At 38.5% G+C, this 25,481-nt stretch overlaps 1 long non-coding RNA gene across 1 annotated transcript; it reads right to left on the reverse strand.

Moving 5' to 3' along the window:
• Positions 1–9,542: 9,542 nt before the first annotated feature.
• LOC106019358 (uncharacterized) lies at positions 9,543–25,203 on the reverse strand. The gene is made up of 4 exons (XR_005261906.2): positions 25,159–25,203; positions 20,347–20,431; positions 17,583–17,708; positions 9,543–12,095 (listed from the first exon to the last, which is right to left on the reverse strand). It is a non-coding gene; the product is annotated as an uncharacterized lncRNA (long non-coding RNA).
• Positions 25,204–25,481: the final 278 nt, after the last annotated feature.

Genomic DNA, 25,481 nt, shown 5'->3' on the forward strand with positions numbered 1-25,481 from the left:
TAGAATAATTAGCAACTCTCAAATTACTTAATATGTTATCAGGGTATGATGCTACTTAAAATTATGTCAATCTATATTAATGAATGCAGTATTTGGGTATTTGAATTTGATCTACTAGATGTAATATATGGATACAGCAAAATATCTGACAGGAAGAAATCAATAGATTAATATGCCTGTGCTACATTTAATAAGTACAGCTATTTGGAAGGAATTTATTGTTTACATAAAGTAATCCAAGGAAGATAAGAGTGATGCTCATTCCTGTGCAGAAAAGGAACCACTGTCTCCCAAAGTCATGTAGGATTTGTCTTGGTCAGAAAAGCTGCTTGGAAGTGCTTTTCAGAGTATTTCAGGCCCTTTTCATAGCAGTGTTCATAACAGAGACTACTGGGTTTCTGATTTTCTGTGTGGTTATAAATTTCTTCTCCATTCTGTCTGTAAGTTTTGTGAAATTGAAAACCTGGGATTTCTGTAAATGTTTCTTGGTCTATCTAAATAAGGATTACACAGAAAACAGCAGCACAGTAATAAAATATTGTAAATCTGCACAGACTTCAGTGATAACCAGGAATTCTACAAAACTCCCATGGAGCTCTTTTCCAGAGAAAGTCAACGTAATAAAGCACTGAGCAAGATCTGGAAAAGTTCTGGACACTATATGATGTTTGAGAACTTCAGAGTTACACCTGCTAAGGCTAACACATTTTGAAAGGACTTAATGCTATGTTTTGATGCATAAACCATTTTCCAAGATTAGGATTCAAGATGAAAGCTAACATGACAGATGATTACCCAACACCTGCCCATGCTGAAATTCATACACCCTTCTCTGGTATTTACAACTACTACAAGATAATGTATTGATCTCAAAGTCTGAATGGCAGAACAACTAAATGACAGATGTTGGTCATGCTTTGAGATAGTTTATAATAATTATGCTTTTAAAAAGTATTTCCCATGGTAGTAGGTATGAGTTTGTAGGTAGAAAAAATGAGTGTATAACTTAGCTATTAATCTGTTGATTTTTGAGATTAATTAAACAGATTAATTTGAGATTAATTAGTAGGTATTGAATCTTTATCTTCAGTTAACTGAGATAATGCTATAAAGAATACTATTTGCCATAGAAGCACACTTGGTTTTGATTAAAAAAATACATATTCTGTAGGATAGTGGGTCTTCTTTTGCTTGTTCTTCTTGGCATGATAGTACACTTTCATGTGACTGAAACATATGTATTTAAAAAGAAAACAAAAAAAAACTAGAACTAGTGAGAATACAACAAATATGGAAAAAATACCCAAGTCACTAAATCATATTGAGTTCCAAATTGAGGATTTAAAAAATGGAGTCATTCAAAGATACAGTCATCTTTCTGAAGAGGAGATGGTCTTCACGCCTGTGATAACACTGCAGGGATTACCCCAAGAGGAAAGGAGCCTTTGCTGATTTTTCTTTTTTCTTGTTTGTTTCTTTGTTTGACTAAAGCAACCATAATGTGAGCAGTAACAGCATTCAATTAGAGAGTTCCAGGTAATGGTGAAGAGGTACTAAGGCTGTGGATGTACAGAAATCTTGGGCTATGGATTGCAGTTAGTATAATTTTGTAAGTCAGAATTTATGTCAGCGAAAAAGACTCAAGAATGTATATGCGGTGTGTATCATGTCTAAGGGACACATTGCACATTTTGCCTATGTGTGCTTGAATTAGTTCTGCAAATCTTCTTTCCTCCATAAATAAAAGTCCCTTTAGTCCAAGAATAAAAGGCAGCAGGAGACAATGAGGTATTTTATTATTCTCTCAGCACCTTAGTTTTCTCCCTGTATTTCCAAGGAAACAATTCATGTGGAACAAACATGTGCAAAGAACACAAGATCCACATAAAAGGGCACCAAGCATCCTGTTTGTGAATAGTTGTCATGTAGTTGCAGCCAGCTGCCAGCATGTAATGATGATTTATGCTTTGGCTACCATTTGCTTGGCTTACTTGTGATTGGCTCTTAATCCTGCCTAGATGGAACGATTGGGCTGCTTTCAAAAGACATGGTACTTGAAATGGAGCAGTTGTTAATACTTTTCCTAATCTGTCCATCAGCTGAAGAGCTCTAATCAATGTGGTTCTAATACTGATCAACAAAATACAGATAGTAAAGGCTAACAGTAAGAGGCAGCAGCTACAAGGTGCATACTTGGGCTCAGGGAGCAGCAGCCATGCCAGGTAGTCATACCAATTTGTTTGTTGTGCACAGAGCAGCTTCGATTAAAGGAGAATTTGAGAAAGATGCTTTACCTTGCCAAAGAGCATAACAGAAAGTACAGAGAAGAAGGAAAATTCTGGTGAAGAAGATGTGTCATTTGTAATTGAGGCTGGGGAACAATGAAATTTTGACTGTTTGCATGAGGCCTCTGCTTAAGTGGCCAAAAATAGTTCTATGTAATTACCAAGTTTTCAGCTGAATAATTTGGCAGGGTTATGAAACATGTGCAGAGGCTTTCCATCGCCTCATGTGGTCTTTGTGCTTGTGAAGGGTGAGAAACACTTAAACTGAAACAGTCCTGATGTATGGGTTCTCTGCTGGACCAGCATTTTTAACTTAGTTTCCAAAGGTCGATTACTTCTGAGTTGGGAAGTTGTGCTAATTAATTTCTAGCCAACATGGCTTCTCAGCTTACAAAAGCAAGCAAACAAAACAGGGACAACAATAAACCTTCCTAAGAGGAGTGTTACAAATTAAAAACAAAACAAAACAAAACAACAACAAAAAACAACCCTTTAAAATGCCATATAAAGTCCAATTGTTTTTCTTCTGTGAGGAAAAGGCAAATTCTGCCCATGCAGCACAGCAGTAGTGTATGTCTATTACTGAACTCTCTGTGACCCAGGCATAAAGTACCTAGAATACAGTACTAGGCAATCTGACCTAAAAATAACATCTACAGCATGTATAATACATTTTAACTGTGATCTGGAAATGTATAGAGAAAAAGTACCAATGCTCCTTTTTCTTTCTTTTTTTTTTTTTTTTTTTTTTTTTTTTTTTTTTTTTTTTTTAACATGGATAATATAAGGATTCCTCAGAGTTGAAAATTAAGATTTTAAAGGCATCAAGATGTCTCACTAAATTTTTCTTCCTGGAAATAAACCAAACAACATGAGTGGTTCTGTTTTTTTAAGTGTATATAACCTCCATTTCCTTAGACTTTTTAATTCCCTCATTTTCCCATCATTTTAAAGTAAAAAGTGCAGAATCTTCCTTCTCTTCTGTCCCCAAAATAATTATAAAATAGCATAGTTTCAAATATCACATCTCAGCTTCCTATTACAATTAAATAAAAAGATACAAAAAATCAGTATAGCATCATTATTTCCAGACAAGTTTCTAATCTGAATGTAGCAAATTTGCAGAATTTCCTCTGTGTGTGTGCATGTGTGTATGTGCATGTGTGTTGTGTGTGAGTATTCAGTGAACAACTTCAGTGGTTAAAAGTGTCTACTTTGCATGTAATTTATATGTTCTCTGAATTCTTTTTCCATAAACCACTGAGTGACCTCATGACAGGAAACTTCCGACACCATTTCTCGGGCTAGTGCTTTGAGTTTCGTTCTGTGTTAATCAAAACTTGCAAACACCCAGGCCAGTTTGGAGCTTAGGAAGAGATTCCATTTAAAAAAATCATTCACAAAAACTGTACGCATAGGACTTATTCTAAAACTAATTTAATTTAGCTTTTTTGAATATGCAAAGAGACAGAGTAAAGGATTTAATTAAGCCACCCCAACCCTATCCCTTGACCCTGAAGACCTGCTTATGATTTTCTCAGAATTCTAATGCATTGGGGAGGATTTTTGGTTTTGTGTATACATATATATATATACACACAAACACACAGATGTGTATATTTTACAGTTGCAAGTGAAATTATTTCTTTCAGGAACTGAGAAAGCTTGTGTCATTTGCAGTGATTTTGAAGTAAGCTACTTTCCCTGGCATGCACTTAACTACAGGGCTCTTTAAAGAAAAAAGTAGAGCAAAACACGCAAAGACAGGAGTACTTCTTTGCAAATGGCTTATATGAAGCAACCTGGATATATCACTTGAGTTTCTCTCCTGGGTGCTTTCTTGCAATGTGCGAGAATGGTGAAGCATTGCAAGAAATCAAAGTAGATATCATATGTAATATTTACTTACTGTAACTAATTCATTAGTCATAATTCTTTCAAGTCTCAATGATAAGCTAGAAATAGAATAAGATCTATTTGTTAATAAGATTATAGCTAAAAAAATAAAAAATACTCTTCATAGGAAGTGTAAAATAAAACCAGCAAGCAACATCTGAGTGAAAATTCATTATTAAAAGCCAAGAAAAATTAGTGTATGTGCAGGAGTGGTGTGACAGAATCAGACAAAGGTAAATCTCACAGAAAACTAGATTGAAAATATTTTTGATGTTGTGCTCAATTGTTGCAGTTTCAGAGAAGATCACTATGAGAAGATTAAAATGCTGTTAAAGTTCTCATCCCCTTTTCCAGCTGGAAAAGATAAGGAAAACTGGAACAATTATTTTCCAGCTTTATTTTCCCTTTTTTATTTTCCCCTACTCTCTGTTCCCAAAGAGTTCTTCAAAATAGTACAGGAACAACTATACTGGCTCAGTTTATTATGAATTTAGTTTGAAAGTTATGGAATGATTTTTGTATAGTATCATTGCTTTCTGGTGAATTTCCAGACAGATGGATAAGATAATAAGAAAGTGAAAATTCAGAAGATACTCAAAGTCTCAAAGTAAAATGGGTTTTCTGTATTTTTCTCTTTTATTAGGAATAACATGAAAAAATTCTTATGAAACAAATATTTTATTTATACTTTAAAACCACGTAAAATATTGAACAGTACTATGTAACACCTCTTTATAATCTTGTACTGGTGCTAATGTGTAAATCTTTGTTTTGCTTTTAGCCAGCTCAAAAGAAAACAATCATTTCAGCTCATACAAAATCAATTGCTATTTTTTTTTTAGCAGACCAAAGATACATGCATGCATTTTCATTCATTTATTTAGATTTTTTTTGTTGTTTGTTTGTTTAACCAAAGTGCTCAGGGAAATTAAGATGCAGTCCAAGTCTTTTTTACTTTGTAACAAATATTTCAAATATTCTTCTTTCCTAGAATTCTTTTTTTTTTTTTCTTCCCTTGAATTTTTAGATGGTTCTTTGATTTTTGGACAAACAGCTATTTGAATTTCCTGGTGGCTTCTTGGTAGGATGTTCCAGGGTTTTATAACTGGATTGTTTTCTTGGGACATAACAAGCTGTTTCAGACTTGCAGTCATGAACAGCCTGAATGGCCAAAAGGCAATTAACTTCCTCAAGATGAGAAGGTCTTTTTCATTAGCATTTAAAAACTTACCAAATAGAGATAATTAACTTTCATCTTGCTGTCAAACCACTTGAACCTAGGCACTAGCTTAGGCTCTTAAAATAAATAATTGTTCTTGTTGATTGCTTCTGACTAGATGTACAAGAGGAGTAAATTTGCTCTGTGAGTAATTACTCATAATCACTAGATTATGAGTTATTCATTTGAATTCAGTAGATGCTCACTCTTGGTGTAGCCTGGGGAACTCCGGACCTACAAAAGGCTGGCACTGCTCAAAATGATTAAGCGTGATAGAACTTAAGAAGAATGATCTGGAAGAATGATCTGGATTGCAAAGATGATATGACTTTATCTAAGTTCCTGAAGTACATTTTCTTTGCTTTGGTTGAAACATCTGTAATATATTGGCACAGAGATTTAGTACAAAATATCTGTATGTGAGATGGCAGATCTGAAAATAACAGAAAGAATAAAAAGAACAGGTTCCTATAGGGTATCTTTCATTTCAAGGACACATATGTCCTCCCAAACCTTATTCAGGTGAGTTAGAGGATGAAATTAAGAGAATAATTGGATTTTACTGTGAAAAAAATGGTGCCAAAATGATCTAAGAAGTAAGACTGTTCAAAGCTGGTAATTTTTAAAATAAAATAAATATTCATCATCACACTGCTGTGATCAGTGAGATTCTTCACTTCATTTCGATGTGTTGCACTTACGGTAATATTCCTAAATTTCGGCCTGATTCTGCAAGCTGGATAAAATCCTGCTGTGAAGTATTACTATCATGTGACACTGTGCGAGGAACTGATAGCCCTAGTTTTCCTACTGAGCTTTACTTCTGGTCTATTATACATCTTTTGGTAAAGTGCTTTAGCCCTTCAAGCCATTATTTCTCTTCCTACACATTGCTAATATGTTCAGTCCCTTCTTAGGCATTCAAACTGCCAATAGGCCAATGGGGTATATGGGTATTCACCGTACCTTATGCAGTTTAAACAAGAAATGTATGAAGTCTTGCATCACCAGCAACAATACTAGTGAATATAATGATCACTGTTCACTGCATTTGGTAGTATACATAAAACAAACTGCACAATCCAATCTTTTGAATAGTTCTGAGTTGTATCTAGTGGGAACACTTACACATGTGAGTTTGCAGGATTACAGCTCAAGTCTGTAGAGCCAGTAAGTCTGATTGCAAAATATAAAACAAATATGCAGCCAGAATCCTCTATCCATATCCCCTATGCAGTAAGTTACTAAAAAGGTTTTCAACAATTATTTATTTTAGAGATGGCTTTTAAAATACATTGGCCTCCTTTTAGTGTTTAAGTGCTTCAGATATCCCTTGGACAAGTGCAGATAATTAATTAAAGCAAAGATTTCCCAGAGTCTCATGAAAGCACACTTGTCAGGCAATCTTTACTATTATTTTAATCTCCATTGTTTCACAGATTGTTTATGTTAATCTTCTCCTGCCCTTTTTACTGTTCCAGGCGAATTTGTGGCAGAATTGAAAGTGGAGGAGGCTGAGACAGACAGCATGAGGCATGACAGCCGCTTGAGCTCTCCTAGTCTGCGTATGGTTTTATGTGCTTCTAATTATCAATGTGTGGGAGTTTTGTCAAAAAAGCTGGGCGTGTGGTTCCTTTTGTTCTTCTGTGTCTGTTGTGGTTTACATTTTAAATGGGACACAAATGTGATTTATAGTGCGTGGCATGATGCAGTTAGGGAAAATTGGTCTTTTCCAGGCAACACAAACATGAGCAGGAGAAAGAGTGCACGTGAACAGCATGTTCCTCTCAGTCTAGAAGGAACACTCCTGTAAAACTCAGAGAGATGGAGAAGAATAAACAACATACAAGAAGTCCTCTTCATAAAAAAACAAACAAACAAAAAAACCCACCAATGGCCTACTTCCACAGAGTCTAAAAATACATGCCATTGAAAGGCAGAACTGTGAGAGATCAAAGATACGAGTCTTTCAGCAGAATCACAATGAAGTGTGAGAAGCACCTTGACAACATGGAAAGTGCAGTACACTTACCAGCAAAGCATGCACCAGAACATCAGGGGTTATCTTCTGGCCAGCCCAACTCTGAGTAGCTCTTGAGTAGGTCAAAGCAATCCTGCATGACAATACACAAGGGATCCTATCCTGCTATCCTGCTCCCCAGTATTTTTTTTTTTTTCTCATCTTGCACATGTCTTATTGCAGTCACTTATCAGCCTATTAGACAGGAGGACACAATACACAAGGATGAAAATACGGATAAACTGTGTGGCCTAGAGAAGGTAAAGCATAATTAAAACATGCCTACTCCTTTAAAAATATCGCTACATAAACAGATGGAAGATTCTTATGATTTATTTGTCTTGATGGGCTGCTAATAAAATACACTTCACATTTCATGTAATGAAATTAAAGTATGCAGAAATATATTTGAGGATTTGTTCTTTGTAAGACTGCTGTTTATTGATAGAACTCAGAACAACTGAAAAAAATTAGAACGAAAACTAAGGGAACAAACTGCTTTTCCCCTCTAATTAAATTGGAGATTTTTTTGGACTAAGGCGCAGTATCTGAAGTACAAGCTTCTAGTGCAGAGGTGATCATTCCAAGCAAGGGTTTGGAAAGGGCCAGCCTTCTCTTGCTTCTAAGGATGCACAATGACTTTAAACTCCATCAAAAAGACATAACTCAAGCTGCTTATTTTACTACTGGTAATTATAGTAATAGACAACGTATGAACCTGAAATGAAACACAGAGATGATTTGTGAAAAGAATGAATACATGGGTATGTAATCCAAAAGACAAAGATAGGAAGTAAAGATTTAATTAAAAGCAGTTCTTCTGAAGATAGTACACTGTAGCAAATGCCTGAACTCTGCAAAGCTCGGTCAGTGGGTGGTAGGTTGTTTGCAGAGGTGCTTTTTTTTTTTTTCCTTTTTTTCTTTTCTTTTCACTCTGCTAGATGAAGTCTGATCTTCCAATGGGTTAAAAGTGGGTGTTTGGTTTCTCATTGGACTGCCTGCTTGGGAAGGACGAGACTGACACTATTGATAACTCCTAACATCCTGGAACAATGTAGCTTACGGTTGCTATACATTTGAGTCTGTCTTGGGACTGGTGCTTTTCAATATCTTCATCAGTGACACAGATGATGGGATTAAGTACACCCTCAGGAGGCTTGCAGATGACACCAAGCTGTCAATCTAACAGAAGGAAAAGCTGTCATTCAAAGGGACCTGGACAATCTTGAGAAGCAGGCACATGTGAACTGCATGAGGTTCAACAATGCCAAGTGCAAGGTACTGCACCTGGATCAGGGCAATCCTGACCATAAGGACAGACTGGAAGAAGAACCCACTAAGAGCAGCCCTGCAGAGAAAGACTTTGGAGTTCTAGAGAATGAAAAGCTTGACACAAGCCAGCAGTGTGTGCCTGCAGCCCAGAAGGCCAACTGTGTCCTGGGCTGCATCAACAGAGGGGTGGGCAGCAGGTGGAGGGAGGGGATTGTGCCCCTCTGCTCTGCCTTGTGAGGCCCCACCGGGAGTGCTGTATCCTGGGCTGGGGCCCCCAGTACAAGAAGGATGTGCAGCTGTCAAAGCAGGTTCAGAGGAGGGACACGAAGATGATCAGGGGTCTGGAGCATCTCTCCTATGAAGGAAGGCTCAGAGAGCTGGGGTTGTTCAGCCTGGAGAAGAGAAGACTCTGGGGAGACCTCACCACAATATTTCAATACTTAAAGGGGTCTAATGAAAAGCATGGAGAAAGACTTTTTCCTTGAGTAGATAATGATAGGACGAGGGCAAATGTTCTTAAACCAAAAGTGGTGAGATTTAGATTAGAGGTTAGGAGGAAATTCTTCACTCACATGGTGGTGAGGCAATGGAACAGATTGCCCACAGAAGCTGTGGATGCCCCATTCCTGGAGGTGTTCAAGGCCAGGCTATCTGGGGCCTTGGCCAGAGTGATCTAGTGGGTGGCATCCCTGCCTATAGCAGGGGGCTTGGAGGTAGATGATTTTTAAGGTCTCTTCCAACCCAAGCCATTCTATGATTCTTCAGCTCATAAATAGGGGAAAAGAGAATAAAAAGAAATAGGTGTTTCCAAAATAAAAAGATATTTTTGAGTATGGCAGTAAAAAGAGCACGCAATACATTGTCTGCAATCTGTATTATTTTTGCATGAAGGAAAAAGCAAGAGAATAGCTTGGTGTTCTGAACAGGGAGGAAAGTGAAAACCCAAGTAAGGGAAAAGAAGTACTTTTTCAAGTGACTTTGGCATATGGTTAGTGACCTTAAAAAGAGCCCCATTCTTTAGTAGCAGAAATATTTGGAAAGATTTTTCAAGATTTTGCCCTGCTCCTCATTTCAAGTGTCCCCTACCTCATTCCACACACACATTCACAACAAAATGCTGTGCCATGACAAGAACACTAAAAGCACTTTTGCTTCAGGGTATGCATGCTTTACTTTACTGGATTATATTGCTTCATTCCTGATGTTTCATCTATTTACTTATATTGTTCAAAAAAACATTTGACTTGTGTACATTAATGCAAAACACACTCTACTGGAAGTTTCATGCATTTTTACTCTCTACATTTCAGGTATTTACTGTTTACAGCTCTGGAAATTCTGTATTTTGGCACCTTTCAGTTGTGAGGTTTAACGATACTTAGACTTTAAACTGACTGATTCAAATGAGCAGGCCTGTGATACATACACATTGTTAAGGTAGTTTTGTCTGGAAAATTTACAATCCCAATTTTCCCCAACTCTGCAGATCCTCAGTTTGCATAACTTTCCTGAACTTTTAAAGTGGGAATGGAGATAACTTGCCTTTGCAGAAATGCCACAGAATCCAGTAAATTCACACATAGTTTCAGTGGGAGCGAGGTTAGCCCACAGTTTTTATACCTTTTCTGAATTATATGTGTTGGATATTTAGAGGGAATCTAATATTTGTAATATTTGCAGCAGTGTGGTTTGTTGTAACAGCAGTGTTGCACTGTCCCCTGATAATTTCCTCTTTCTCCTGCTGAAATTTCAGTCAAGCAGTGTGCTGAGGTAGCTTAAGTCTCATGTTTTCCTGAAAGCAAGAAAACCCCAATGGAGCTTTTTCAACTCCAAACTTATGTTTTAAAACAAACCCATGCAACTGAGAAAAATGCAGAACAGCAAACTTTTAAAAAACATAGCTGTGTTGGGAAAGATAGGGAAACATTTCTCCACAGGTTCTGAGTTTGTGTGATGGGGAGCAGAGGGAAGATGGCTCGATGCCCTCATGTTCCCTGTCCAGGAGCCAGGACCAGCTTCCCAGGTGACAGTGACTGCTGTCCAGCCTCCTAGTGCCCTGGGGACAACCCCCTCTCTTAAGGGCTGGCTTTGTGGCTGCTCCCATGTCCTTGGTGGCCTCCCATCAGCATGGTCCTGATCTCCTGGGTGCCTGCAGCCCCACCAGGCTACACAGAAGCCCTGACATGGCTTTCTCCTTCTAGAAGGTTCTGTGGGGCCTGCTGTTGCTGCCACCAGGGCAGAGTCACTGGGGTGCTTTCTGCTTCTCTTCTTAGTTGTGTGTTGGGTTACATGCCACCATGGAAACCTGTCTCCGCTATGTGTCTCTGGAGCTCCTACAACCTGTTTTCCACCACCTCCATATCTGGCTTGTTCTACCTGTAAGGCAGCACCAGCCAGGGAATGACACCCTCACCTTGCATTTTGCTGCATTCCTGTGGAAGCACTGGCTGTCCATTTGGAGATGTGGGCTGAGCAAAAATGATGTTTCCAGGAGGAGAGAACCTTGCAGAACAGTGGCTTGTTGGGGCTGACACTTTCAACACTGTCTGTGCTGAGTTTTGCAGCCCCGAGGACACTGAATTCAGGTCTGCAGTGGCAGCTCCACAGATCCTAAGGTTTCAGGGAGCTCTGAGCAAAGGCAAGTCAATGGGATTTTGGGGTCTCCATTCACCTTCACTACTCCCATATGGTCTAATCTTTGTGGGGCCCATGGCCCTTCCTTGGAGGGCTCCAGCTGCCCAGCACAGCCTGGAGGACAGACAGGAGCTGTGGACTCCTGCTGTTTGGTGCCACCTGCACAGTGGAAACCTGGTGTAGAACACCCATCTCCAGAGCTGCTGGGTGAGGAAAGCTAATGCTGCGCCCCCTGGAGGGGCTGGGTTTTGCAGACTGGGTTTTTGGGTAGTGAAGGGCAAGTTCGCCTGCCTGACCTCTTGCCCTTCATAAGCCTTTCAATTTCACCTAGTTGTGCCCATATGGTGCTCAATAATTACTAATAATTACTTTAGCAGAGCTAAACCAGAACTTATACTTCATTTGCTTTATTCGTGTGTATTAATGAGCATGGCACAAAAGTTTTAACTGAATCCAGTGCATGGAACTGCTCTCTACTGTGTTGTGATAATTAGATTACAAACACACTAGCTACTGCTGCTCTTGCTGTTTTCCTTTGATGCCTCTCTCTCTCTCTCTTTCTCTCTCTGGCTTTCCCTCTTTGGCACACACCAAATCTGTTTTGTCCTCGATCAGCCATCTGGTGCCTATCCATTATCACCTTTTGGGAAGATGCCTGTTTCCATTGGGCCAGTATCTGTTTAGTTTGAGTTCTCTGTAGAATTCCTGGAGCTTGAGCTAGTTCAGGGGTTTTGATTGCAGTAACTGAGGAGTCATTTTGAGACCAGTACTGAAACATGGAAAGCAGAGTGGTTACATATAAATAGGATGGATCATACACTTAAATCCAACTTTTAAACATTTAACCTCTGCTGGAGTAAATATGTGGTGTTTTTCAATGAATATATAAAATACAGATGAAAACTAATATACAAGGAAATCTGCAAGGCAACAGTCTGAGGATGATTGTGTAATAAACACGAAGCTAACATGCCTCTTTTTGGAAAAGCTCATCATGCTTTGATCCACCATCATGTTTATCTCAAAAACATATTGTTTATGTAGCAGATTATGCTGTTGCCTTAAACATATTGTTTATGTAGCAGATTATGCTGCTGCCTTCTGAGGTAACTGTCATATGGTGAAAAGTCCAGTTTGCTGAGAGTAGAAACATTAGGAAAAACCTTGTAGGTCAGCCAGTGTAAAACAGAGAGTTGAACTATTGCACACTTTCTCTGGAATAAATGACTAGTTACAGGTCAACACGTGCTTGAGAATTCCTGGCAGATAGTGAAGGTCACCATCTGTTAAAGGGAAAGAAAGTCCAAAATTAAATAAATGAGGTGAATCACCTTTTCTCAGGGGAGCTCAGTTTCCCTTCAGAGCATTAATAGTAAAGTTTAGAGATTACAGAAGACTGCAAAGTAGGGACAATCTTGCATTTGCATGAAGTGAGCAAATAGCATGAAACACAGGTTTTAAAAGCCCTTGCTGAAATAAAATTAAGCATAAAACATATGAATAACTACCTAAAAGGCTTTTAGGCATCAGTGGAAGTTAGGAAATTAATGGATGGACTAATTTGGCTCCTTCTGAGCCAGTCACAGCTTTCTCAAGGGAAGGTGATATCCTCTCAGAAGGATATGAAATGCACTTAAGTAATTGGGTTTAACTGAAGCTCCCATTTGTATTATGCCTGTCATTGACCAGAGAAATAGCCTAAATATTAACTATCTTTGACCTCAGATGTTTAACAATTAGACATCTAACTTTAGGTGAGATGAATCTGACCCTTGATAAAAGCCAGGAGATGTACTTGTCTACATATTATGTGTCTAGAGACCTGTGGAAAAAAATATCAGTAATTTAAAATTACTATTGTATAGCGTAGTACTACAACATTGCAGCATAGTATTGAAAAAGTGCAACTGTTTTTACTGAGCTTCACTGGACCTTTGTTGATGTCACCTGGCTTTTTTGCTGGAGTTACTTGTTTCAGATAAAGTGACCTGGAGCTACTAGTTTCAGATAAAGTGACCCAATTCACTTTAGTTCCTTTACTTCCAGATAAGAACCAAAGTTTATTTTATATCATAGAATCATATCATAGAAAGTCACAGATTAGAAGGGACCTTAAAGACTGTGTAGTTAGAACCTCCCTGCAACGGCAGAGATGCCACCCACTACACTACATTGCGCAGGGCCTCATCCAACCTGGTTGTGAACACCTCCAGGGATGGGGCATCCACAGCTTCTCTGGACAACCTGTTTCAGTGTCTCATGACAAGCTGAGTAAAAAAATTTCCTCCTAACCTCTAATTTAAATTTCCCCTCTTTTACTTTAAAACTTTTTTCCCTTGTCTTATCATTATCTGCCTGAGCAAAAAGTTGCTCTCCATCTCTGCTATAAGCCCCCCTATAAGTATTGAAAAGCTGCAATAGTGTCACCCTGGAGCCTTCTTTTCTCCAGGCTGAACATCCCCAGCTCTCTGAGCCTTCCTTCATAGGAGAGATACTCCAGACTTCCTCTGATCATCTTCGTGTCCCTCCTCTGAACCTGCTCTGACAGCTAAACGTCCTTCTTGAGCTGGAGGCCCCCAACAAGGATGCAGCACTCCAGGTGGGGCCTCACAAGGCAGAGCAGAGGGGCACAATCCCCTCCCTCCACCTGCTGCCACCCCTCTGTTGATGCAGCCCAGGACGCAGTTGGCCTTCTGGGCTTGCAAGCACACACTACTGGCTCGTGTGGATCTTTTCATCCACCAGAACCCTCAAGTCCTTCTCTGCAGGGCTGCTCTCAATGAGTTCTTCCAGTCTGTGCTCATGTCTGGGAGTGCCCTGGTCCAGGTGAAGCACCTTGCACTTGGCATTGTTGAACCTCATGCAATTCACATATGCCAAGTTCTCAAGCTTGTGCAGGTCCCTCTGGATGGCTTCCCTTCCTTCTGGCGTATTGACTGTACCACTCAGCTTGGTGTCATCTGCAAACTCAATCCCAGTGTCTGTGTCATTGATAAAGACATTAAACAGCACCGATCCCAGGACAGACCCCTGAGGGACATCACTAATCACCAGTCTCCACCTGGACACGGAGCCATTGACCACCACTCTCTGGGTGTGGCCTTCAAGCCAATTCCTTATGCACTGGATAGTCCACCCATCAAGTCCACGCCTCTCCAATTTGGAGAACAGGACAGCATGGGGGACTATGTCAAAGGCCTTACTGGTAGATGATATTAGTCAATTTTTCCTTGCCAACTGATGCAGTCACTCCATCATAGAAGACCACCAGCTTGATCGGGCATGATTTACCTTGGTGAAGCTGTGCTGGCTGTCTTGGATCAATTCCTTGTCCTGCATGTGCCTTGACATTGCTGCCAGGAGGATCTGTTCCATAATCTTCCCAGGCACGGAGGTGAGGCTCACTGTTCTGTAGTTCCCTGGGTCCTCCTTTCTACCCTTACTAAAAGTGGGAGTGATGTTTCCCTTTTTCTGGTCACCAGGGACTTTTCCTGACTTTTCAACGGTGATGGGGGGAGGCTTGGCAACTCCATCAGCCAGTTCTGTCAGGATCCTGGGGTGTGTGTCCTCTGGCACCATAGACTTATACTTGTTTATTTTCATCAGGTGGTCTCGAACCTGCTCTTCTCTTACAGAGGGAAGAACTTCTCTTACAGTTCCTCCAGCCCTCCTCTATGGGTTCAGGAAATGTGAGATGTGGGAAGCCTGACTGTCAGTGAAGGCAGAGTCAAAGAAGTTGCTGAATTCCTCCAGCCTCCACGTCTGTTGTTACCAGTTCTCCCTTCTTGTATATCAGAGGGGATATCTGATATCTCTTTTAGTTTATCTCTTTCTTTTCTGCCCAAAGCACCTACAAAGTCCCTTCTTGTTATTCTTTTCATCCCTTGCCAGGCTCAGTGCCATCTGTGCCTTGGCTTTCCTGATCTCATTCCTGCACATCTGGACAGCTTCCCTGTACTCCTCCGAGGGCACATGTCCCTGTATACACTGCCTATGTAGTTTCTTCTTGTGCCTCAGTTAGACCAGCTGGTCCTTGCTCAGCCATCCTGGTTTTCAGCCCTCCTTGCTTGCTTTCTTACTCAGGGGGATGGAGAGTTCTTGTGCTCCAAAGAAAATATCCTTAACAAGTTGCTACCTCTGTTCAGCGTTTTTGTCCTTATTGTCAGTGTCCCAGGGCATCTTATCCAGTAGGTTTTAAATAGCTTGTAATTTGCTCTTCAGAAGCTCAGGGTTCCTGACTTAGATCTTTGACAGGCTCATATTCCTCGAGACCACAAACTTAACCTGGGTATGGTCACTTGGTAACACTTCTCTTCTTGTTGTTTGCTCTAATACCTGGCCCAGGACGTTATCCTCAATGTGCTCCTGGATATCCAGAGTATCCTGGATTGCTTACAGCCTGTTGTGTTGCTTTCCCAGTAGACATCTAGGTGGTTGAAGTTCCCCACCAGAATGAGAGTATGCAAACATGATGCTTCATGTATTTGAAGCCAGAAGGCTTCATCAACAGGCTCCCCTTGGCTGGGTGACCTGTAGTAGTTTTACATAAATTATTTCTATTTGTGATATGTATAATGAATGCATATGATATGTATAATCATAATAATAACATGACTGCATGTTACCTTCTTGGTGGCATCTAAGCAGACAGAAATTGTAAGTATCCTACTTCATCTGAGTAGTTCAGATGTTCCTTAGAATAGTGGTTTCTCCTTGTTAAGAGAATTATCAGCAGGTAGATGAATTTCTCATGGAAACAAATGTAATGGAAGTTCCTTAAAGGCATTGAAGGTATAGACAATATTGTCTGTTGGAACACAGTTGTGAGATTTGAAGATTGCTCTTATCATAACTATAGTCCAGTTAAGTAATCTTTTTGGAAAAACTAACAGAGGATACCTGATGAGAACTCTCTCTGTCTTACACTGGAGTAATGAAGACTACAATTTAGAATATTATTGTTGTCTCATGGAAAAATGAACCACTATATAGGATAAAAACCACAGTACACAATTAATTTATCTTCTCAGAATTCCCATGTAGAATTCTGAGTTTTGTTCAGCATTTTGTGATCATAGTTAGTACATTCCTGACAAAACCATTTGTTCTAGTAGGCTAAGTTTCTAAGTTTTGCTAATGTTATATATCTATATCATCTATATCTAATCTATATCTATCTATATCTATCTATCTATATCTATATCTATATCTATATCTATATCTATATCTGTATCTGTATCTATATCTATATCTATATCTATCTATCTATCTATCTATCTATCTATATATTTTTTTTCGCCACAACTGATGGAGGATGGTTTAGTGTGTGATCAGCATTTAGTATGTGCACAAAGGCCCCTCTTACTCATTGTCTCCTCTGCTTTGAGGAGAAGGCAGTTGCAGGGTTGGGGAAAATTGCTCTTCAGCCTGGTCACCACTAGGATTTTGGTAGCAAGCTTGGGTGCTGCAGGAATCTGTTCCACTGAAAAGTGTTAGTAGGCAGGAGCAGAAGAGAGCAAACAACAAAGGCATACACATGGCTTTTCCTGAATGCTGATAGGAATAGTGGGGATATCAGAAACTAAAGTAAAAGGGGCAGGACTCCTGTGAAGCATGTCCTTTAGGAAGGGTGAGATGAGTAATAATCACCACTATGCACATGGCAGAGAAGGATATGGTACCACTGAGAAAGCAGTCTAAGGAAGTCAGTGACCATTGACCAGTGACCTATCTGTCTATGAAAAACATCCGTGTTCTCTGCAAAGGAATGAAGCGTTGACTGGAAACTACCAGTGTTTCTGTTCTGTTCATTGCTCAATATTAGCAATGAGAGTTTGTTGCTTAATGTTAGCAATGGGATATGTCATATTTTTCCTAGTTTACAGTTTGAATTTCTTCTTATATGCACTTAAAACACTATTTATTTATTTATTCACTTATTTTTTCCACTCGTTTTCTTTTTGAATTTCTGGATGGAGCTGTTGTGTCATCTGGTGAATGGTATTGACTGTGTTTGAACTGTATTACACTTTTTTTTTTTTTTTTTTTAATTGAAAGACTGATTTGAAGGATAATTACTGTCCCCTTTTGGTGAATCATAATCACCAGCTATGTTTTCATTATCAGTTGTGGATACATCAATATGGTTATCATTAAGTATCTGTGACTTTGCGAGTCCTTATCCATGTAGCATCTAACAATAGATATTTTGGATCAGCTCTGGTGGGTACTAGAGTGACATAACCTATATTATTACCTGGTTGTGATGTCCAGGAATTTCTTGTGAATGTAATGTTTGCATTTTTACTCCTAGTATTATTGCCTTATTCCTTCTTCCAGTGCCTCCCAGGGTTCATCTCTCATTTTTTTGTGACTTCCATTTCTGGAACAATAGAAAAAAACTTTTATGGAAATTAGCATTTGTTCTGGTTCAGCCTTTAATTCTGTAGTTCTCGTAGTGCTAAAATTGGAGTAAAGGTCGTCTCCACTTTGATTTGCCTTGCTTACTGTAAGATTTTCTCAGCTAGCCTGCTGGACTGCATGCAATAAGGGCTTTCATTATAGGTATGAAAGAGAAATCCTTTACAAACCTAAAAATCCCTCAGTGGCCAGTTGTAACCTATTATCTCAAATTAGTTCTTTCCAACTACGAGGCTATATGAAAAGAAACCCTGAAGCTGCAGCAGTTACAACAGTTATTTTCCTGCTCTGTTTTAGTGATGAGCATTATACATAACTCTGCTATTCACTGTCCAGCCCTCCAAAAAGCTCTGGTTTATGCAGTCCTAGATTCTGTGTCCTGACATCTGTATCCTGGTGCCTATAACCTCCTGGTCCCATGAAATTAATTTACGTTACTCACATTGCTGTCAGGGAGATTTCACACAGTCTGAAATAAGATTTGTTCCAGTAAAAGTATTATGAATATACGTTTGCTGAATCTCTCTCTCTTTTATTTATTTATTTTTCTTTTACCTATGAATATAAACTAAGACCTATTTTGAGCCATTTTAGCTGCCACCACACAGAAAATAATCAATATTAAACATAATAAAAAGAGCTCCTTTACATTGTCGTTGGTATTTGAGTCATAATGTCTGAATTCCTGCATGGGAATAGATGTGTGTTTTCTGCTCTGTGTGGTGAGAAGACTAAGAAGTAATAGAAAATGATACATCCTCATAAATCAGATCAATTACAAATTCTCAGTTATGACGCATATTGCTGGAACATTTTGTTTAGAATCAGTTGCTATAATCCCAACAAGCAGAACTGTGGAAATACCACTCCCCGCCCCTGAATACCTTGTTCATATTAATGAAGTCCATTGTTTTGTGACTAAATGAACCATGCAACGGTTTTGAGGCACACCCTGTTCTTTAGGAACCGACAGATCCTCTGCAAACTTTGGCAGGATTTCAGGTAATTTTGTCTCCCCATCACTTCCTGCACTGCAAGATTGAAATGTGGTCATTTTTTTATTTTTATTTTTTTATTTTTATTTTTAATTTCCAGCCTCCAGTTCTTTCTCATAGTATTGGAGTCACTTTTATTAGAGTGTAGCTAGGCTCTGCTCCAGGAAATGATAGCTATTTTGCCCACTAGAAACTTTCAGATGACATGCTTATTTAAAACAGTTTTGTCTATATTCCAAAATGCTTAATTCTTTTGAACAGCTGAACTTTGAAAAGCAAGTTGAAACATAGTTGTGCTCCCCCTCCCCCCCCCCCCCCCCCCCGCCCCATTTTTTTTCTGTTTATTCAGTTTGTTTTCAGATTTTGTTCTTAAGAATATGGGAGTTGATGTATGTTATACCCTTTCCCAGCAGTCATTGTGCTCATTTTCATCAGGAAGCTGTGCTGCACAGCTGCAGCAATTCAGCTTTGTGAATCAGGAGTAATTCCACTGGAGCTGTTGAATCAATTTACCTTAGTTCTGTTTATAGAGGAATAGATCAGGCCTGACTATTGAAGGCATTTTGACAAACATGTAAGACATTCCCACAAGCAGGTTTAAGTTAGACACAGCACCTGCTGGAAACAAGTGAAATGGCAGTGCAAAATACAGGTGCAGTTTCTGTCCTTTAACTATTGGTTCTGCAATTCTAGATCAACCAGTAGGCTGATCCAATTTTGTTTCCCTCTAGGAAGAAACAAATTATTGAGGTGAAGTCACAGGAAGCCTCAGAAAAGATAACAGCAATTAGAGATGGACCCTCAGTACAGATGGCATGTACTTGCCCTTCCCAACACAGAAGTTGTCCCATTTATGCATCATCATAAAAGAAATGGTCCGGTTTTTGGACCATACCAAGTGTTTTCCCACAGATCAACCTGTTGGCAGCCTAATGGATTTGCACAAGTTAGAGATTTAGTGCAGTGTTCAGTAATCACACATTTCATTATAAACACCCATTATAATTAACTCTTTACTGGAAATGTTGCATATTAGAAAAAAAAGTCTAATAACTAGAAAATAAGTTTGAGCTGGAGATCAAAGTAATTCTATTTCCTTGGTCCCAGGTTGTGCCAGTGGCATAAGCAAAAGCCACAGAAACATAACCCAACAGACCCAGCCCCTGGTTCTGATAAAATCTTTTTTTTGCAGTCATAGTTATGTCTGCATGTGATGATGCAGCAGTCTGCAAGAGATACCTGCGACTGCTTGATCAGAAAGCAGCTTCTTAATGTAGGGAATTAATATCAGCAGTAAACTTTGCTTTACATTCTTGACATGTAAATGTAACTAGTACTATACAGGCATCCCTTTGCTGACCCAAATGGAAGACATCTTCAAGTGGTTGGATCTTAAGACCTTTAATGTGGATTTCATCTTGCAAATTGAAACAACTCCAATTAGATATTCATATATAGGTGTCTTCATGTGAATTATGTATGCTTATGCACAGCAAATGGGGCTCTGGCTATCCAGGAATGTACCATGGCATATTGTTGAGCTGACCCTCAGCAATTCAAAGCACAGCATAGCTCATACTCTTCAAATATCCTTTTAATGCTTACCTCAGTTCCTCTGCAATTTCAGCTCATGCCCCAAAAGTTTTCCTTTGGTCCTTCTCAGGCCTTGAACCTGGATACAGCTTATATGCTATGAAAATAAAGGAAAATATGAAGGATTTTTTTAAAATTTATTTTTATTAATGTTTAATTTTCTTTCAAGCTTTCTTTCTCAATTATTGCTCTTTCAAACTTTTTTTTTCTTTTTTCTTTTTTTTTTTTTTTCATTTTGAATCATGCAAATTTTAAACAAGTCAGTAAATAACTGAAACGTTTTGGAGAACATTTTGTTCTCCATGTATCGTATCCATAATATTTTATCATAGATTGAATTTGCACTTAAGGAAAGGCTAAAACCTTTGCATTATCATTGAGAATGATTTGGAGCAGCAGGTTAGTAAGCATCTAGAGCTTTCACAGAAACCGCTATAGTATCCCTTCTTATTAGATTAAATATAAAGTGAAATATGCTTGACTGGAGCATATATGCTTTGACCATAGTGCTTGAACCACATCGCAAAGGCAGAATTGAAACCATACGTTAATGGAATGCGGATATTGATGACAGGAAGGATGTTCTCATAAACAAAGCATTGGGAGCCATATCTCCCTCCTCCTCCTTGTTTCCATCTGCTAGCCAAGTACACCTCATGACTCAGTCTGTATTAGTTACATGAAATAAGTCTGAGAGTACAGAGGACTGCAAGAAAGGTAACTGCTTAAGCACAGCAGCAGCAGCAGTTGTGAATTTATTAGCGCAAATGTGAATTTGAACAAAATGGGTCTCCTGTGTGAGTGCAACCCTCTATTATCAAGGTAGAAAACTTCTTTGTGCCAATAGACATATTTTTGTGCTGTGACATTTAGTTACTGGCAGGAAGCACGTAAGAAAACATTCAGTGTCAAGCAGTTAATCTGTCTTCATATTGGTATATATCTGTATAATGTATATTTGATTGGTTCAAGACAATTCTCATCTGGAGCTAAGAAAATGGTTGCTGTGAGATGAACTCTGAAAAACATTGTAGTCCTTATAGTGCAGACAGATGCTTTTGCAAAACATACTTACCTTCTCATAATCTACACAAATTAAATTAGTATTTATTTTGCTGCAACGGTGCTGTTACAAGCAATGGAATTATTTTGCATCAAACCTCTTACTCATCAGAAAAGAGTAAAGGTGACTGGTGGTAAATACATTAAACATCATATAGGACTCTTAAACATTTTAGAAAAAAAATAGTGAAAGGTTTTGCATCTCTGTGGCCCACAACGTTGTCAGTTGGCTTTCTTGTAAACTTGACAGTACTTTGGAGCCTTGCACAGGAAGGCTCTGGAGGATCTTTATGATAAAATAATAGTATGAGATACCACTTCTTAAAGTGGTAAAAGTGGAGACAATCAATAAAATTTAACCATGATAGTTAGAGGAGCCATATATTCAATTTGTTGGTGAGTCTTGACCCTGGAGATACATAATTTGATTGGTCATGATTTGAGTTAGTGTTGACATCTTAGCTTGATTAGAAGACTTGCTGGAGTTAGTAAGGGTTTTATCAGGGATCTGAGGGTCTGTAAAACAAACAAACAAACAAACAAAAACCACCACACTCTTGTATGGCTTAAGTACTGGGATGCTGTTCTGGAAAACCATCCCTGCTTCTGCCACAGAATTACTTTATGTATAAGCAAATACCGTAGTGTCTGAGCATGTCAGACTTCACACACACTGGTGATATACTTGGATTCCTCATTTTCTGGGTACCCAACTCAGCACCAGTCAGGCTTGGTATTTCTATTTGCAGCTAAAGTCAAAAAGCAGTATAAGGCTAACTGTTCTAAAAAAGAGGTGTAGCTCTTACGTATGCTTATTTCAGCACAGTAGACATATTGGGCTTTTACAGCTGGTGAATTCTGTGTATTCACCTCTTGGGAATGGGAATAATAATGCCAGTCCTCTTAGGTAGATGTCATAAAAAATAATACCAACATTTTCTCCAAAAAGATTAAGACTAGGTAGTTGACTTCATATATGTAAGGGGCATTCTTCTGCAAATGTTCTGCCTATAATGCAGTAGTAGTACACTGTTCAGAATAGATTAACCAATTTTACCTTTGGGACATTTTTAATTTGATTTGATTCCACTTTTTATTATTTCTTATTATTTATTTATTTATTTTTATTTTTATTTTTATTATTTTTGTTTTTATTTTTATTTTTATTTTTATTTTTATTTTTATTTTTATTTTTATTTTTATTTTTATTTTTATTTTTATTTTTATTTTTATTTTTATTTTTATTTTTATTTTTTTATTCTGCTTCTTTGCACCTGTCCAGATAATTCTTAACAGATTTTTTTTGGGGGGAGTGTCAAAAAACAGACAGGTCTAGTGAGAATATTTGAGGAAAAAATATTGATAGCCGAATCTTCAATATTTAAGGAGTAAAGATCCTTGTGAAGAAAACTGAAAATTTTTGTCAGTGTGCAGTGTGGATTGTGGATGGATGGAGGCATGTTTTAGGTAACTCTTTAGCAGAAAGAGAAAGAGTAACATCGCCAAGAAACGCAGAATACATCTAGGGAAATAACTTAAACCATGAGCTGGAATTTGGATGAAACTTTACCAGATTACTTTCTTTTATCCTGTCCATTTTGCCTGTTTTTATACGCTCCCTGTTTGGCTTTTTTTAGTGCTGTTTTCTGCAAATTTTAATGCTGTTTTCTGTAAGTACACAAAAATAAGCAGTTGACACAATCTTAACAGTTGCCCAGATAGTTGGAAATATTGCAGGAATATCCATTACATTAAGACATGAGAAGTCATTACATGCACGTCTTTCTTTTTTTTAAGCATCACCGCTCAGTGCTACCATGACAAGTAAAAATTAAATGAAATAGCTCAAGCATTTCCTTCACTGAAAATAGCTGAGATTCCTGCCTGGATACATTATGTGGAAGGGATCAGAGGATGTCCCTGTCCCATTACCCAACCCCTGAAAAAATCAGGTCCTGAAAACCCCTTGTAAGTTAGCAACAGCAAGACAACTGGGAAACAGCACATCGCTCAGTGGAGTTTGCTGGTGTTGGGGAACCTAAATCTGCTCAGTTTGCAGAGTTGAGCAGTAGATATTCCTCTAACGGCTTTGGTTCATCCATAAAGCACAAACAAGATTTCAGCTGATTTGTAAACATGAATGCAGAGGATCCAGCTGAGCAAGGAAATGACTAATAAGGAATGCATGACAACTTGACTTACTGTTGACTTCTTGAGTGACCAGTTCAAATAGCCAGAGGATGTGTTAACTAAACCAACAACCAGATTCCAGTGGGTGGAGGTTATGACAACATTTGTCTTTCCAATCCCATGCCTGCTGACACAGACATGGGGCAGATTTTTTTTTTTTGCTTTTTTTTTTTTTACTTTTTTTTTTTCTGAAGACTCTCTGACAAAGGGAGCAGCCTTGAATTTTTCATAGCTCATTTTACCTTTAGATTGTAAGAAGATATAGTATAAAAACAGTGAGAGGAAGTGATCTATGCAAGTGAATAGTAAATAGCTCTAAAAATGTGTTGTTTTTATAGATTTCATCTTGGTTTAAATGCAAACTTAAAATTGCCAAAATACAAGGAGATCTATTTTGCTATTCTTTGCTGGTTTTATCACTTACCAAATGCAGAGCTTGTGTTGTGATCATGCACATTAAGGACAAATGCTTTAAAATGACTTCTGAAGACAGAACTTTAATTCTGTCTTCCATCACTGAACTTCAAAACCTATCGTTTCACTTTTCAAATTATAAGAATGAAATTTCCTTTGACAAGAACACAAATAACCGTTTTCTTACTTATTCTGGTTATTTTTCCTTCAGAAAAGGCCTTTGGAATACAGACCAGTTATACAGATACCTACAATTACAGCAAATCCCTGACTCTGAAAATGCATTTCAAAATGGCAGCTTCAGCTGTGTTTAAAATAGTTTGAATCATGTAGGAGGAGTGAAAATACAGGTCCTGTTCTATGTGGATTTCTGTTTCATTACCCCAAGCACAATTTGTTCAGCATTACAATATTATTTCTGACAGTCAAACTCATAGATGTACCTCACTAAAATATAAGATTGTCTTAAAAGACATAACATTTAATAAAACCTCTTCTGGGTTTAGTGTCTTCTGCTGCTTGAGTCCTCTGACTATACATTCTCATGGTTTTTCTGTGAAGGTATGAATACTAAAATAATAGGTAAAGAAAAAAACAAAACTCACCCCTTCCCTTAACTTTCTTTAACAGTGAGTCCACAACTGAGAAAGTGAAAACCAATAGTGCAAAACTAGCAATGAACTTGTAATTGGGACACAATCTGCAAGGCTGTAGAAGTTTAATTTGTAATATAACTTTGCTGTATTTTCATACGTAAATAATAATTACACTGTACAGGGAGCAATGACCAAATGCTTATAAATCTGTTCTTTATTGCATAGTTAATACAGTTTTGAAAGTGCCAATGGTTTAACACCAAGATATTTGTATTTTAAAAAACAAATATTATCTTAGCATTTTACACTACTGTCATGGTTTAACCCGGCCGGCAGCTAAACACCACGCAGCCGTTCGCTCACCCTCCCTCCCTCCCTCTCTGGGACGGGGGAGAGAAATGGAAAGTGAAGCCCGTGAGTTGAGATAAAGACAGTTTAATAAGACAGGAAAATAATAATAACAAAAATAATAATAACAATAATATTAATAATAATACAATGGTGATAATAGGAAAGTAATAATAATATGTACAAACAAGTGATGCACAATGCAATTGCTCACCACTCGCTGACCGATGCCCAGCCTAACCCCGAGCAGTCCGGCCCCCTCCCCCCGGCTAGCCACCCCTATATATTGTTTAGCATGACGTCAGATGGTATGGAATACCCCTTTGGCTAGTTTGGGTCACCTGTCCTGGGTCTGTCCCCTCCCAGCTCTTACTGCACCCCCAGCCTGCCTGTTGGCAGGACAGAGCAAAAGGCTGAGATGTCCTTGGCTTAGTATAAGCACTGCTCTGCAACAATTAAAACATCGGGGTGTTATCAGCACTCTTCTCATCCTAAGCCAAAACACAGCATTCCACCAGCTACTAGGAAGAAAATTAA

This window comes from Anas platyrhynchos, chromosome Z (assembly GCF_047663525.1).
Source record: "Anas platyrhynchos isolate ZD024472 breed Pekin duck chromosome Z, IASCAAS_PekinDuck_T2T, whole genome shotgun sequence".
Taxonomy (NCBI): domain Eukaryota; kingdom Metazoa; phylum Chordata; class Aves; order Anseriformes; family Anatidae; genus Anas; species Anas platyrhynchos.